We start from the raw sequence: 13,815 nt of genomic DNA, 5'->3' as shown, positions 1-13,815 counted from the left end.
ACCAACTGAAAGCTCGATTTATAGCAAAACTATTAGTTGCAAATTTAATTTCCTGGGAAATTCTGCAAAGCTGCCGAACTCTAATTTTAAGAATGCAATCATACATATTAAGAGTAAAGGACAATGTTATAATAAAATAGCACAGATTGAAAATGTTATTTTATTTTAGTATACTGATAAAATAAAATGGTAAAACCATTGCATTGAATTTAAAAGCAACAAAAGATAATTATGCAGGTTTTTTTCATCTTAGTTCAAAGTTTAAGAGATTATCCGATCCCAAAATATCTGAGATAAAGAGGAAATTGTGGGCAGGCGAAAAGAAGGTTGTCAGGGTAAAGTTATCTCTCACACTTAGCAGACTTCCGTTTCTTCTCCGGCCTGAAGTGGGTGAAGAAAAAGAACAAAGGTTACTAGTCAGCTGTGTACCAAATGTTATGTAATGTTACATTACAATGCAAGTCTTCATGCAATTCATTTTTCAAATTTAACTGGTTTATATAACATTAGGTAAAAGTACCTGGCTAAACTTATAGTACTGCTGGCTAAACTTATAGTACTGCTATTTAAAACACATCAGTGGAAACTTTCCATTCACATGTCTGTTAATAATATTTGAGTATATGAATTGCTAATTCTGTTTTTAAAAATACATTTTGTGTCTGAGCTTCCGCAGAACATGTTTATAATGAAAATCAGGAAAGATAATGAGCACAATTGGGTCTTACATGGGTTAAAAAGCTAAATTAAAGCAAAGAATGTGCTCACCTTCAAAGGCTGTGAAAGGCGCAACCCTGTGAACCCTGAAAAAACTGGCTGCTGCGTCACCATCAGCCCCAGTGGACCTGAACTGCAGCATCGGCCATCCCTTGCCGAACACCACGGGTGGCGTCACGAATCAATCCCAGATATATTTTCCCCTTGCATTTTTATTGCACGCCCAGAGCCACGGAGTCGGGTCATGGCCCCGTGACTTCCCCAAAGAACTGTCCAACCTGGTTCTCAGTACCCTACGACTCTGGTGGGCGTTGCACACTGCATCTTTTGAGTCTTTGATGAGACTTTCCCATTCAATTTTTTGGGTGAGTAAAAAAAAATTGGATCAAAAACATGTTTGGAAGTAAAAATGATATCCCTGAAAATGCAATCTCGTCCTGCAAATAACAAGCACCCACTCAACTCTGTCAGCAGAAAAATAAAAAAGATAAAGCACTATGAATGTGGCATTACAGAAACTATTTTTTTTCCAATATAATTGATCTTATTGTGAAAAAGTAGCAAAACATAAAAATACTTTTAGAAATCTGGTATCATTGTAACTGTACTGAACTAAAGAATCAAGCTGTTTTATCACTTTTACCGCATGGTCAAAGGCATAAAAGAATAAATAAAACCCATTCCTAAATTTTGTTCATTTTAGATACCAAAAATGTGAATTAAAAAAATGATCAAAAGTTGCTATATACCCATTTTCTTAGACATGTACAAAAGTACCGTCATAGCAAATAGATAAATGGCTGCACTCAATTGTACTAAAGCAAGGGAATGTGTAATACATGAAATGTGAATAGCATAATGGCTTGTGAAATCTATGAAAAAACACACGAGATGCTTAGCACAAAATTTGGCCAAAAAATGTGAGCCCATTCACCAACGTCAAGGTAATCTCATGGATCGGATGGGTCCCTGACCTGACTGCCTAGTGTGAACACTTACCTCTGGCTGATACCACGGTAAAGCCTGCATTTATAGGAAGGTCGGAACCAAATGTGTTTGGATGTAATTAAAATCATAGCATGGTGAAAGGGCGGGGTGTTCAAGTCAGAAAAAAATAGTACTTAGCAAGTAAACAAAATGATGGAAATCACTGAGAACAGAGGCCAGATTGAGTTCAGAGTGCTCAGTGAAGAGCAAGGGAAAAAGTATGAACTATACCTTAAGAATGATCCAAAATGTTATATACCCCAAAATTGTAGCAATAAAACTTCAATTCAACCCACTAAAACCATGCCCCAACTCAGAGCCATCATCTATCACGGGGAATAAAAGGGGTTTATACGTTGCAGGTAGTACAATGGCTCTGGAAAAACATTAATCGTTAATCGTCTATGGGCAGTCCAGAAGTAGTTAAATGTGGTGCACTCCACATTACAGTACAGTACAATATTTGTGTGTTGCACACCTGTCCCAGGCTTGCTCCCTTCACCTTGATCCATTGGCCTCTGTTGAGCTCCATGTCTGGGTTTGCAGGTTGCCCAGTGTGTGACATCATCTACATAGGTCTTTTAGGGCATATTAGAACACACACTAGTTTCTTTGGACTGTTATTCTAGACTTTAGCTAGTTTCTGCACTCCACCTATAGACACTGTTACTTGATTCTGTCCCTGCTGCTGACTTTGATGCATCCATCCAATGGTTCCCAAGATTCATGAGGGTGTCTCATCCTCACTTTCCATGTTCCATCCTGCCGGCTGCACCAACATTCGAGACCCGTGTACTCACCTGGACCAGGAGCTTAGAGAGTCGACTTCACCGGGTGAGCCTAAAGAGAGCATAGCATTGTGAATGCATTAGTAAGGTGTTCAAGTTCCCATATACACCTCTATTGTGTCTGTGAGAGCAACATACCTACAATGGCTTAGTAAGTCCGCTGCAGATCTGGGTCAAATTCATAGATGTTTCCTATTTTTAACTAACCTTAATTCCTGAAACCTACAAAGAAGACAATGGTTCCACTCATATAAAATATGGTAGGGTACTAGCTTAAATTATATACCGAAAAAACAGATAACATTCATCAGGATAAAAGGTGCAAAGGTGCAAAAACTCACAGAGAACAGAGGGCTGGTGGGTTTGATCGTATGGATAGAGCATCATAGACATATTAGAGCACTATATGGGTTATACACAATGACTTGCACAAGTTCATAAAACAATGTGTGGGAATTATCAACCCAACAGGATCTATTGACAGACGCACAACTGAAACATACGATCGGGTACAGAGATCATACCCTTGGAAGAAGCACACGGTACGTCAGGGTGCAGAGAGAAGAAGTACAAGCAAAACATATGCTGGGTTGCAGAGAGCTGTTCCCTTTGGAAGAAATGCAAGTGAAACATTTGTCAAGGTGCAGATAGCTTGCTGGGTAATTTCTGTTTATTGATCTATGCACTTGTCACTTTGTTGTTTGGTACTTTCTTGGTTCTATATTCTATACTTTATGCATTAGGCAATGTGCAGTTCATGATATGTAACTAATCTACTTCTAGAACATTCCAGTTCTGCGTCATTTGCACTGTGTGCCATACAATCTGACCTCCGGACCCCTGTTTTTTGGATGTTTATCCACCCTTGCATGTATTTGCTTTTATTCAGTTTTTATGATGTTATATCAAATAAATCACTATTTTATCCTGTTATAACTTTTTTGTTATTAAATAGCACTTTAATTCCCAAAGGGAATATTACCTAGTTTTCCAAGTTTTCTCTGGCTTTCCCAGATCTGGCTGGTTGCATATCAGTATGGGAATCGAAGATGGTTCACTGTATAACTAAGCAGATGTACCATTCAAGTTAGAAAGCTATGAGACAATTCCTGAGGGGCATGTCATGAAGCTTTCCCACACAAAGATGTATGCCTTTTATGTAGGAAACTTCCTACTGTATGTCATTTAATGGATATAATATGAAACCTTTTATGCTTTGTTTGATGTATTTCTTCAGAAATATTTACTGTATATTCTCCATTGTTTCATCACAAAGATTTAGCAATACATATATAGCACAAAGAGATACCAAAAAGAGCAGGCATCACTCGAGGTAATACTCAATTTAAAAAGTTAAAACATCTATTGACCCATAGATAAAGTGGCAACATTTTGGCTTAAAGGGAATCTGTGACCCTTTTTGAGCTTCCTGAGTTAATAATATGGGCATACAGGTTGTATACCACTGAAATTAGTCATACCTAAACACCTCCTGGATGTCACCTTGTTTAGTAAAAATAATCTTTTATAGCTTCGATCTTCCAGGCTATGGGGTGCAGCGCACAGGCTACATGGAAGATAAGACTGCCTCCGGTCTTCGTTATACAAGATTTCTCCTCCCCTTCTCTTCAGACGTCCCTTTGATGTCATGTGTTCTGCTGGAAGTCCTGCACCTGCACATTATGACTGCTGTCACTCCTCTGAATTGTGGGGAATTTACCTTTACTGTTCACCGGAGATCACAAGCACCGGAAGTTACCGTGACTCTCCGAAACCTGCACACATAAAAATTGAAGACAGTACCCAAAGAAGGACGGAACAGTGCTGAGAAAGGGGTTGTCTTAGTAGTGGAAATCCCCTTTAAAACATTCATTTACCAGGATACATTTGAAAAGAAAGAAAGAATTACATTTAGTCAGTCATGCAGATGGGGAGAGTTTTTGGGAGCAAGGAGAAAGTTACTTCATGGTTAGAGTTGTCATCAGTTAGTAGTGAAAGAAGACAGTGAAACCAGTCACAGGTATAGTGACTAGATAGGTCACATACGGATGATGTAGGATCATGCGAGACCACTATGTCATCACAGGTCATTGTCTCGCAAGGCATTACTGGGAACGGGAGCTGCCGGGAGCATCGCTAAGGTCTGGGCTGGATGCGGGGGCCACCAGAAAGTGAGTATATATATTTTTTATTTTAATTCTTTTTTAACAGGGATATGATGCCCAAACTGCTATATACTATGTGGCTGTGTTATATATTACGTGGCTGTGCTATATACTAGATGGGCTGTGCTATATACTACGTGGCTGTGTTATATGCTACGTGGCTGCTACATACTACGTGAGTTGTGTTATATACTACGCGGCTATGTTACCCTTGAGAAAGGCTCATCATGCCGAAACGCACGTTGGGGTACACGCTGTAGACTATCACTTTCCAGTGCCTGCTCAGGTAATTATGTAGTAATTTCATGGTAGCCAATGGGTGGCAATTATTTGATATATTATTCTTATGGACTATATCTTTCCTGGCATGGCGAATTGCAACATTATATGTCCCCCCTGGTCGGTATAATAAGACTCCATTTGAGTCTCTTACTGGGACTTTTGATATTTTGTTATTATTGCGATGGTCCTCATGCCTGTACCCCTGCCGTTTCCCTGTGCACATTGTGGCTTGAGTACTTTTTTCCTCTCCTCCTGGCTTTGCCAAATGTCCTGTTTTATATATATTTATTTAATAAAGAGTTTGTTATAATTATTTCTACAATTTTTTTGTTGGGTGTTCTTTGATCGTAGTTTTTTCTTAGGTTTTGTATTCTATGGTAGCGATTATCCCGTAGTTATATCCATCATAACCCATCTGTAGGATTTTTACTTTATGTGATCTGTTCTTACTTACATTATGGGTATGCTTCCTATGAAGCTGTGGTTCCTACGTGGCTATGTTATATATTACGTGGCTGTGCTATATACTACATGGGCTGTGTTATATACTATGTGGGCTGTGCTATATACTACGTGGGCTCAGCTGTGCTATATACTACGTGGGCTGTGTTATATGCTATGTGGGCTGTGTTATATACCACATGGCTGTGCTTTATGCTATGTGGCTGTGCTATATACTATGTGGCTGTGTTATTTGCTACATGAGCTGTGTTATATACTATGTGGCTGTGCTATATGCTACGTGGTTGTGCTATATACTATGTGGGCTGTGCTATATACTACATGGCTGTGCTATATACTACCTGGGCTGCGTTATATACTACATGGCTGTGTTATATACTATGTGGCTGTGCTATATGCTATGTGGGCTGTTATATACTTTGTGGGCTGTGTTATATACTACGTAGCTGTGTTATATACTATGTGGGCTATGTTATATACTATGTGGCTGTGCTATATACTACATGGCTGTGCTATATACTATGTGGGCTGTGTTATATACTACGTGGGCTGTGCTATATGCTATGTGGCTGTGTTATATGCTAAGTGGCTGTGCTATATGCTACGTGGGCTGTGTTACATACTATGTGGTCTATGTTATATGCTACGTGGCTGCGTTATATGCAACATGACTGTGCTATATGCTACGTGGGCTGTTGTATGCTACGTGGCTGTGCTATATACTATGGGGGCTGTGCTATATGCTACATGGCTGTGCTATATACTACATGGCTCTGCTATATGCTACGCGGGCTGTGTTATATACTACATGGGCTGTGTTATATACTACGTGGGCTGTGTTATATACTACGTGGGCTGTGCTATATACTACATGGCTGTGTTATATACTACATGGGCTGTGTTATTTACTATGTTGGCTGTGCTATATACTACAGACAGACAGACAGACAGACGGAAAAACCCTTAGACAATTATATATATAGATGTGGCTGTGCTATATACTATGTGGCTGTGTTATATGCTATGTGGCTGTGCTATATGCTATGTGACTGTGTTATATGCTATGTGGCTGTGCTATATGCTATGTGGGCTGTGCTATATGCTATGTGGGCTGTTGTATGCTACATGGCTGTGCTATATACTATGGGGGCAGTGTTATATCCTACCTTGCTGTGCTATATGCTACATGGCTCTGCTATATGCTATGTGGGTTGTGTTATATACTACATGGGCTGTGTTATATACTATGTGGGCTGTGCTATATATTACATGGCTGTGTTATATGCTACATGGGCTGTGTTATTTACTATGTGGGCTCTGTTATATACTACATGCTACATGGCTGTTTTATATACTACGTGACTGTGCTATATGCCATGTGGGCTGTTATATGCTATGTGGCTGTGCTATATACTATGGGGGCTGTGTTATATGATATGTGGCTGTGCTATGTGCTACGTGGGATGTGCTATATGCTACGTGGCTGTGCTATATACTACATGGCTGTGTTATACTACATGGCTGTGTTATATGCTACATGGCTGTTCTATATGCTACGTGGGCTGTTATAAACTATGTGGGCTGTGTTATATACTACATAGCTGTGTTATATACTATGTGGGCTGTGTTATATACTACATGGCTGTGTTATATACTACATGGCTGTGTTATATGCTACGTGGCTGTGCTATATGCTACGTGGGCTGTGCTATATGCTACGTGGCTGTGCTATATACTACATGGCTGTGCTATATGCTATGTGGCTGTGCTACATACTACGTGGGCTGTGTTATATACTAAGTGGTTGAGTTATATGCTACGTGGCTGTGCTATATGCTACATGGGCTGTGTTATATACTACAGGGCTGTGCTATATGCTACGTGACTGTGCTATATGCTACGGGGGCTATGTTATATGCTACGTGGCTGTGTTATATGCTACGTGACTGTGCTATATACTGTGGGGGCTGTGTTATATCCTACATTGCTCTGCTATATGCTACGTGGGCTTTGTTATATACTACATGGGCTGTGTTATATACTACGTGGGCTGTGCAATGTACTACATGGCTGTGTTATATACTACGTGGGCTGTGTTATATACTACATGGGCTGTGTTATATACTGCGTGGCTGTGCTATATGCTACATGGGCTGAGCTATATACTACGTGGCTGTGCTATATACTACGTGGATGTGCTATATACTACATGGCTGTGCTATATGCTTCACATTTTGCACTTTTACAAATGTTCTATGTTAATATATTCTAATGTTTACTTTAAAAAGTTTTCCATTAAAAAATTGTCATATTCAATGTATATAGTTTTTTCTTTGCAGCAAGTTCAGCTAACAATAAAATGCCAACTGGTAGCTGAGGAAAAGGGAGTAGGTCACAAAAATTGGCATATAAGGGGTTGAATTATATAAAGCCCCTCTGCTGTATGGTATTGTAGAATTTACAATAGCTATCACTCATGTAAGAAGTGAAATCTGGCATTGTACTATACCTATATTTCTCTGCTGTATCTGTGCATCATGAATTGTGGTATGTGTTAAGGGGGGGGGGGGGCACTGAGACTCTTTCGCCCTGGGCCCTCAAAACCTAGAGCCTGCCCTGCCTACTAAATATATGTTCCACCAGTTCCACCAGTAAAGTTCACTTTATTTTTATAAAATGGACTTTATTCTTTCTTGCTTTTGCTTTACTTCAGTGGTTCCTACATGATCTGAGGGTATGTGGTAAACATTTGAAAAGAACAACATCACACACACCTCAACCAGAGTGACCTTTACATGTTTATCATGCATGTATAGTGAAATATCTTATGTTACAGGATTCACTTGAATGGGTTGTCCACTGCAGCCAATCACTGGGCTCAGCAGCTCTGCTCATGCAGGTGGCACATGCCGCTGAGCCCACAAATTGGTTGCAGTGATTGGGATCAATGCTGCCTTTTGCCAACAAAGACCAGAATCATTGCTGGACTTGGTGAGGGAGAATAATTCTGTGTTTGGAATCATCTGTAAGCCTACGGGTTAATATAAATAATTCCTAGATAACCCACTTAAAGTTGAAAATCACATTAGCTGAGTTTTCTGAGGCCAGGTTCACATTTGTGTTCAGGAGGGCTGCGGATGGCTGCGTACTTCCTCCCTTCTTCCTCCATGAAGCTCCGCCTATGCTCCGCCTACTTCTGTATGTGTCTTGCATACAACACATGTCTCTGCGTACCCAATCTTAAAGATAGGTACATAGGGAAACGCTGGACGCATTCAGAAGTAGGGAGGAAGAAGGGAGGAACTAGGCAGCCACCGCAGCCCTCCTGAACGCAAATTTGAACCTAGCCTTAAATGCTTCAACCAGCTTTGATTATCATTGTAACTTGACTGCTTTTACTTTAAAAACCAAAAGACATGAACTGGAATATAAGCTGGTATGCATGCAACACATAGGAGCATGTTCATACTGGCCACTAAACAGACAAAACATAAAATAAAAACAAAATGAGCAAATACCCTTGAATAAACAAATAGCAATAGTGCATGAAATAACTTGGGTTTGTTGGTTAACATAAAAGCCATTCATCCCATCACTACTTTAAGTAGGCTTAATCTTTCTTCATGATAAAAACTGTAAAAATCCAAGCTAAAATTTCCATAACTGTAAAAATATGCTGTACAAATATGGCCCGGCCACTGATGAATACTTTTATTGTATTCTTTGAATAGCTGAATAATAATTAACAAGGGCAGAACAGCAGCCAAATTCTCCTCCAGTTATTTCAACTGTTAATCCTGACCTGTTTGTCTTTCTTTAATCGATCATTTACACCAGTGACTCGGAAAGCAGTCCTCAAGGCTTTTCCATTTGGTCACTGTGTGAAAAAACCTTCCTTAAAATATAGGCTGATTGAAGAAGAACTTGTTCATTGGCCATATAAAAGTTCCTTTAGACTTTGTTTAAACCATCAATAAGAATAAGCAAACTCAGACTCATTACTGGTATACAAAACTGCACAGTGGGAAAAATAATTATTTGATACACTGTAGGTACACTATACTGTGAGATACAGAATCTACAAATAAAAAAACATAAAATCACATTGTATGATTTTTACATAATTAATTTGCATTTTATTGCATGAAATATTTGATCACCTACCAACAGCAAGAATTCTGGCTCTTACAGACCTGTTAGTTTTTATTTAAGAAGCCATTCTACTCTGCACTCATAGCTTGTATTAATTGCACCTGTTTGAACTTGTTACATGTATAAAAGATATGTCTACACACTCAATCACACTCCAACCTCTCCACCATGGACAAGACAAAAGAGCTGTCTAAAAACACCAGGGACAAAATTGTAATTGTAGACCTGCACAAGACTGGGTAAGTATTTGATAAACTGCAGATTTTGTAAGTTCTCCCAACTACAAAGAATGGAGAGGTTTGTTTTATCACATTCATCAATCACACTCCAATATCTCTACTATGGCCAAGACCAAAGAGCTGTCTAAGAGCTGTCCAGATACAAAATTGTAGACCTGCACAAGGCTGGGATAGGCTACAGGACAATAGGCAAGCAGCTTGGTGAGAAGGCAACAAGTGTTGGCACAATTATTAAAAAATGGAAGAAACACAAAATTACTGTCAATCTTCCTTGGTCTGGGGCTACATGCAAGATCTCTCTCGCCTTATAGGGTAAGACCTGATGAGAGCTGGGACCACAGTTTAAAACATTACCATTAGTAAAACACTACACCATCAAGGATTAAAATCCTGCAGGGTACGCAAGATCCCACTGCTCACACTAGCTCATGTCCAGGCCCATTTGAAGTTCACCAATGTCCACCTAGATAATCCAGAGGAGGCATGGTAGAAGGTCATGTAGACTTTCTGCAACTCCATAGAGATCTAACAAAGTTTGAAAAATTTAGTTTGTTGTTGTCGCCTCCTGCACATTCCATTTCTCTACTCTAAAACCTTTTTACTGCCCAGGCAACTGGTGACAGACCATCGTTCTGTTTTATATGAGAAAAGGAGCTGGGAAAATCTTTTGATGATTCGCAATGGGCTAAATCTTTTCTATTGGCCCACAAGACATCAATTGGAACCAAGGCCCAAAAGACCTCTTTCTAGTTCATCACTAGATAGTACAGAGTACTGGAAGTTCTCCCATGATTGTACCCTGTGGTTTCAGATAGGAATGGTTCTTCAATAGGATGGAACACTTGATATTGATAACCTGCAGATGTTGATAAATATTGTGCGATATCGAGAGATAGGATTGAATTCCAAGAATCCAATGTCCTGGACTTAACAGTATTTTATCAATTTATATCCTATGCTAGTCCGCTTACACCCGCATAGAAGAGCAAGTAATTTATTAGAATATGGATGTCGATGGAATACTTCCCCTTGTTCCCCATTGTACAATATGTGTTGTATGCCTCCATTGTTAATGATAATGATATTTATTTTATTTTATGCTCCTGACTTTTAGTTCTTTTTTTATGTTAATTATGTTAAAAAACATTAAATAAACACAGAATTTGCAAAATTATACCTATACTGCTGAAGCACAGCTATGAATAGCGCAGGCAATTGGATGATAGACGCTTCAAGTCTCCTAAAGGGACTATTAAATAAAGTTAAAAAAAAGTTTATAAATGTGAAAAAATAAGAAAAAATATATAAAGTTCAAATCACCCCTCTTTTGCTCATTTGGAAATAAAACAATAAAAAAGACATATTTGGTATTGATGCATTCAGAAATGTCTGAACTATCAAAATATTAAATAATTAATAAAAGAAAAACGAGCGTACAGAGAGAAAAAAATCAACATCAGATTTATGATTGCTTGTCCGCCACAATATTGCAATAAAAGTTGATCAAAACATTGTATGTACCGTATATACTCGAGTATAAGCCGAGCTGCGGCACCCGGAGACAGTGTGACAGGCAGGGGCAGCGTCAGGAGCGCCGGGACTAGGTGAGTATGCCTCAGCGCCCTCTCCCCCTCACCCGCCGACCCTGCCGCCCACCGTGACTCGAGTATAAGCCGAGAGGGGCACTTTCAGCCCAAAAATTTGGGCTGAAAATCTCAGCTTATACTCGAGTATATACAGTACCCAAAAATGGTATAAATAATAATGTCAACTCAGGGCAGAAATAATAAGCCATCACTCAGCCAAAGATTGTGAAAAAATAGAAAAGCTAGGTCTCGGAAAATGGCGACTAAGGCAAAAACTTTTTTTCATACAAATTTGAGATTTTTTTCACCACTTAAATAAAAAGGAAACTATACATGTTTGGTATCTGGTACTCATACTGACCTGGGGAATCATATTGCCAGGTCAGTTTTACCATGTATCAAACATGGTAAATATAAAACCCAACAGAAATTGTGGAATTGCATTTTTTTTTAAATTTCACAGCACTGTAATTTTTCTCTGCCTTTTTTCCAGCACACTGTATGGTAAAATCAATGGTATAATTTGAAAGTACAACTCATCCTGATGATTGTATAAAAAAAAGTTATTGCTCTTGGAGAAGGGGAGGAAAAAAAGAAAAAACAGAAAATGGCCATGGCGTGAAGTGGTTAGCGCTTGACTTTTAGATTGATGTTCTGCTCATTACATTTTCAGAAATATGAATTTTCAATGTTTGCGTTTCATAAATCAAACAAAAGCTTACCACAACTTTGATTTATTTCATTCTCTTGTGAAGAAGAACTGAGGCCACACACTGGCAGCAGGGTTAGGTGATAGATGGATGGGATATTCTCTCAAAAAAAGTGATAACTGGGGACGGTCGATTTGATATAATGTAAATTTGGGCTGAATTTTATCAAATTCATTGGTCCTGGTGTATAAAAATTGGCAAATAAATGCATGACTACTTTTTACATATTACAGAAAATTGTATCAGCCGCAGAAGACTGAACGTGACTTTAGATACTACTGCAAAGGTTTTCCCATTATACCTTGTAACTATCAAATCACATGATATAGCATAGTCAATGAGGAGAGATTATCATTGCCTGTACATTAGCTTAGGCAGGGAATTCGGCAGCCAAATTAGGGTGATTTACAATAGTGAAGACTAGGGTTGAGCGAAACGGGTCGAACATTTTCAAAAGTCGCCGACTTTTGGCGAAGTCGAGTTTCATGAAACCCGATCTGACCCCTGTGCGTTGTCGGCCATGTGGTACGCGACTTTCGCGCCAAAGTCGCGTTTCAATGACGCGAAAAGCGCCATTTCTCAGCCAATGAAGGTAAACGCAGAGTGTGGGCAGCGTGATGACATAGGTCCTGGTCCCCACCATCTTAGAGAAGGGCATTGCAGTGATTGGCTTGCTGTCTGCGGCGTCACAGGGGCTATAAAGGGGCGTTCCCGCCGACCGCCATCTTACTGCTGCTGATCTGAGCTTAGGGAGAGGTTGCTGCCGCTTCGTCAGAAGCAGGGATAGCGTTAGGCAGGGTACATTAACCACCAAACCGCTTGTGCTGTAGCGATTTGCACTGTCCAACACCACCTTCGGTGTGCAGGGATAGTGGAAGCTACATTTTTTTTTTCTCAGCGCTGTAGCTCATTGGGCTGCCCTAGAAAGCTCCCTGATAGCTGCATTGCTGTGTGCACGCCGCTGTGCAAACCAACTGCTTTTTTCAAAGCACAAATCCTCTTGTTCCTTCCTTTCTGCACAGCTATCTTGTTTGTTTGTCCACACTTTTTATTTAATTTGTGCATCAGTCCACTCCTTATTGCTGCCTGCCATACCTGGCTGAGATTACTGCAGGGAGATAGTAATTGAAGGACAGTTCCTTTTTTTTTTTTTTTTTTTTTTTTGTGGGAGATTAAGATTGGCATTTCTGCTAGAGTGCCATCCCTGTCTGTGCCATCTCTCACTCAGTGGGCCATAGAAAGCCTATTTATTTTTTTGCTTGATTTGGGTTCTAAAATCTACCTGAAAAAATCACTACATCAATCAGTGGGAGAAAAATATTGGCCTCAGGGCTTGTGTGCCACTCCTGACTCCTGTGTGTGCCATCTCTCAGTCAGTGGGCCATAGAAAGCCTATTTATTTTTTTGCTTGATTTGTGTTCCAAAATCTACCTGAAAGAATCACTACATCAATCAGTGGGAGAAAAATATTGGCCTCAGGGCTTTTGTGCCACTCCTGACTCCTGTGTGCATCATCACTCACTCAGTGGGCCATAGAAAGCCTATTTTTTTTTTTTGCTTTATTTGGGTTCTAAATTCTACCTGAAAAAATCAATAAATCAATCGGTGGGAGATTAATATTGGCCTTTGGGCTTGTGTGCCAGTCCTGAGCGTGCCATCTCTCTCACAAATAGTGGGCCATAGAAAGCCTATTTATTTTATTTTTTTTGGTTTTATAAATTCTCCCT

At 39.6% G+C, this 13,815-nt stretch overlaps 1 long non-coding RNA gene across 1 annotated transcript in view; it reads left to right on the top strand.

Moving 5' to 3' along the window:
* The first annotated feature begins 3,116 nt into the window (after positions 1 to 3,116).
* The window catches only part of LOC138641362 (uncharacterized), a 141,223-nt gene continuing 130,524 nt past the window's right edge, over positions 3,117 to 13,815 (top strand). The window contains exon 1 of the long non-coding RNA XR_011313790.1: positions 3,117 to 3,151. This is a non-coding gene — a long non-coding RNA (uncharacterized lncRNA). The remainder of the gene's footprint in view (positions 3,152 to 13,815) is intronic.

Source organism: Ranitomeya imitator, chromosome 6 (genome assembly GCF_032444005.1).
Source record: "Ranitomeya imitator isolate aRanImi1 chromosome 6, aRanImi1.pri, whole genome shotgun sequence".
NCBI lineage: Eukaryota > Metazoa > Chordata > Amphibia > Anura > Dendrobatidae > Ranitomeya > Ranitomeya imitator.
This window is presented reverse-complemented; position numbering and strand designations above follow the sequence as displayed.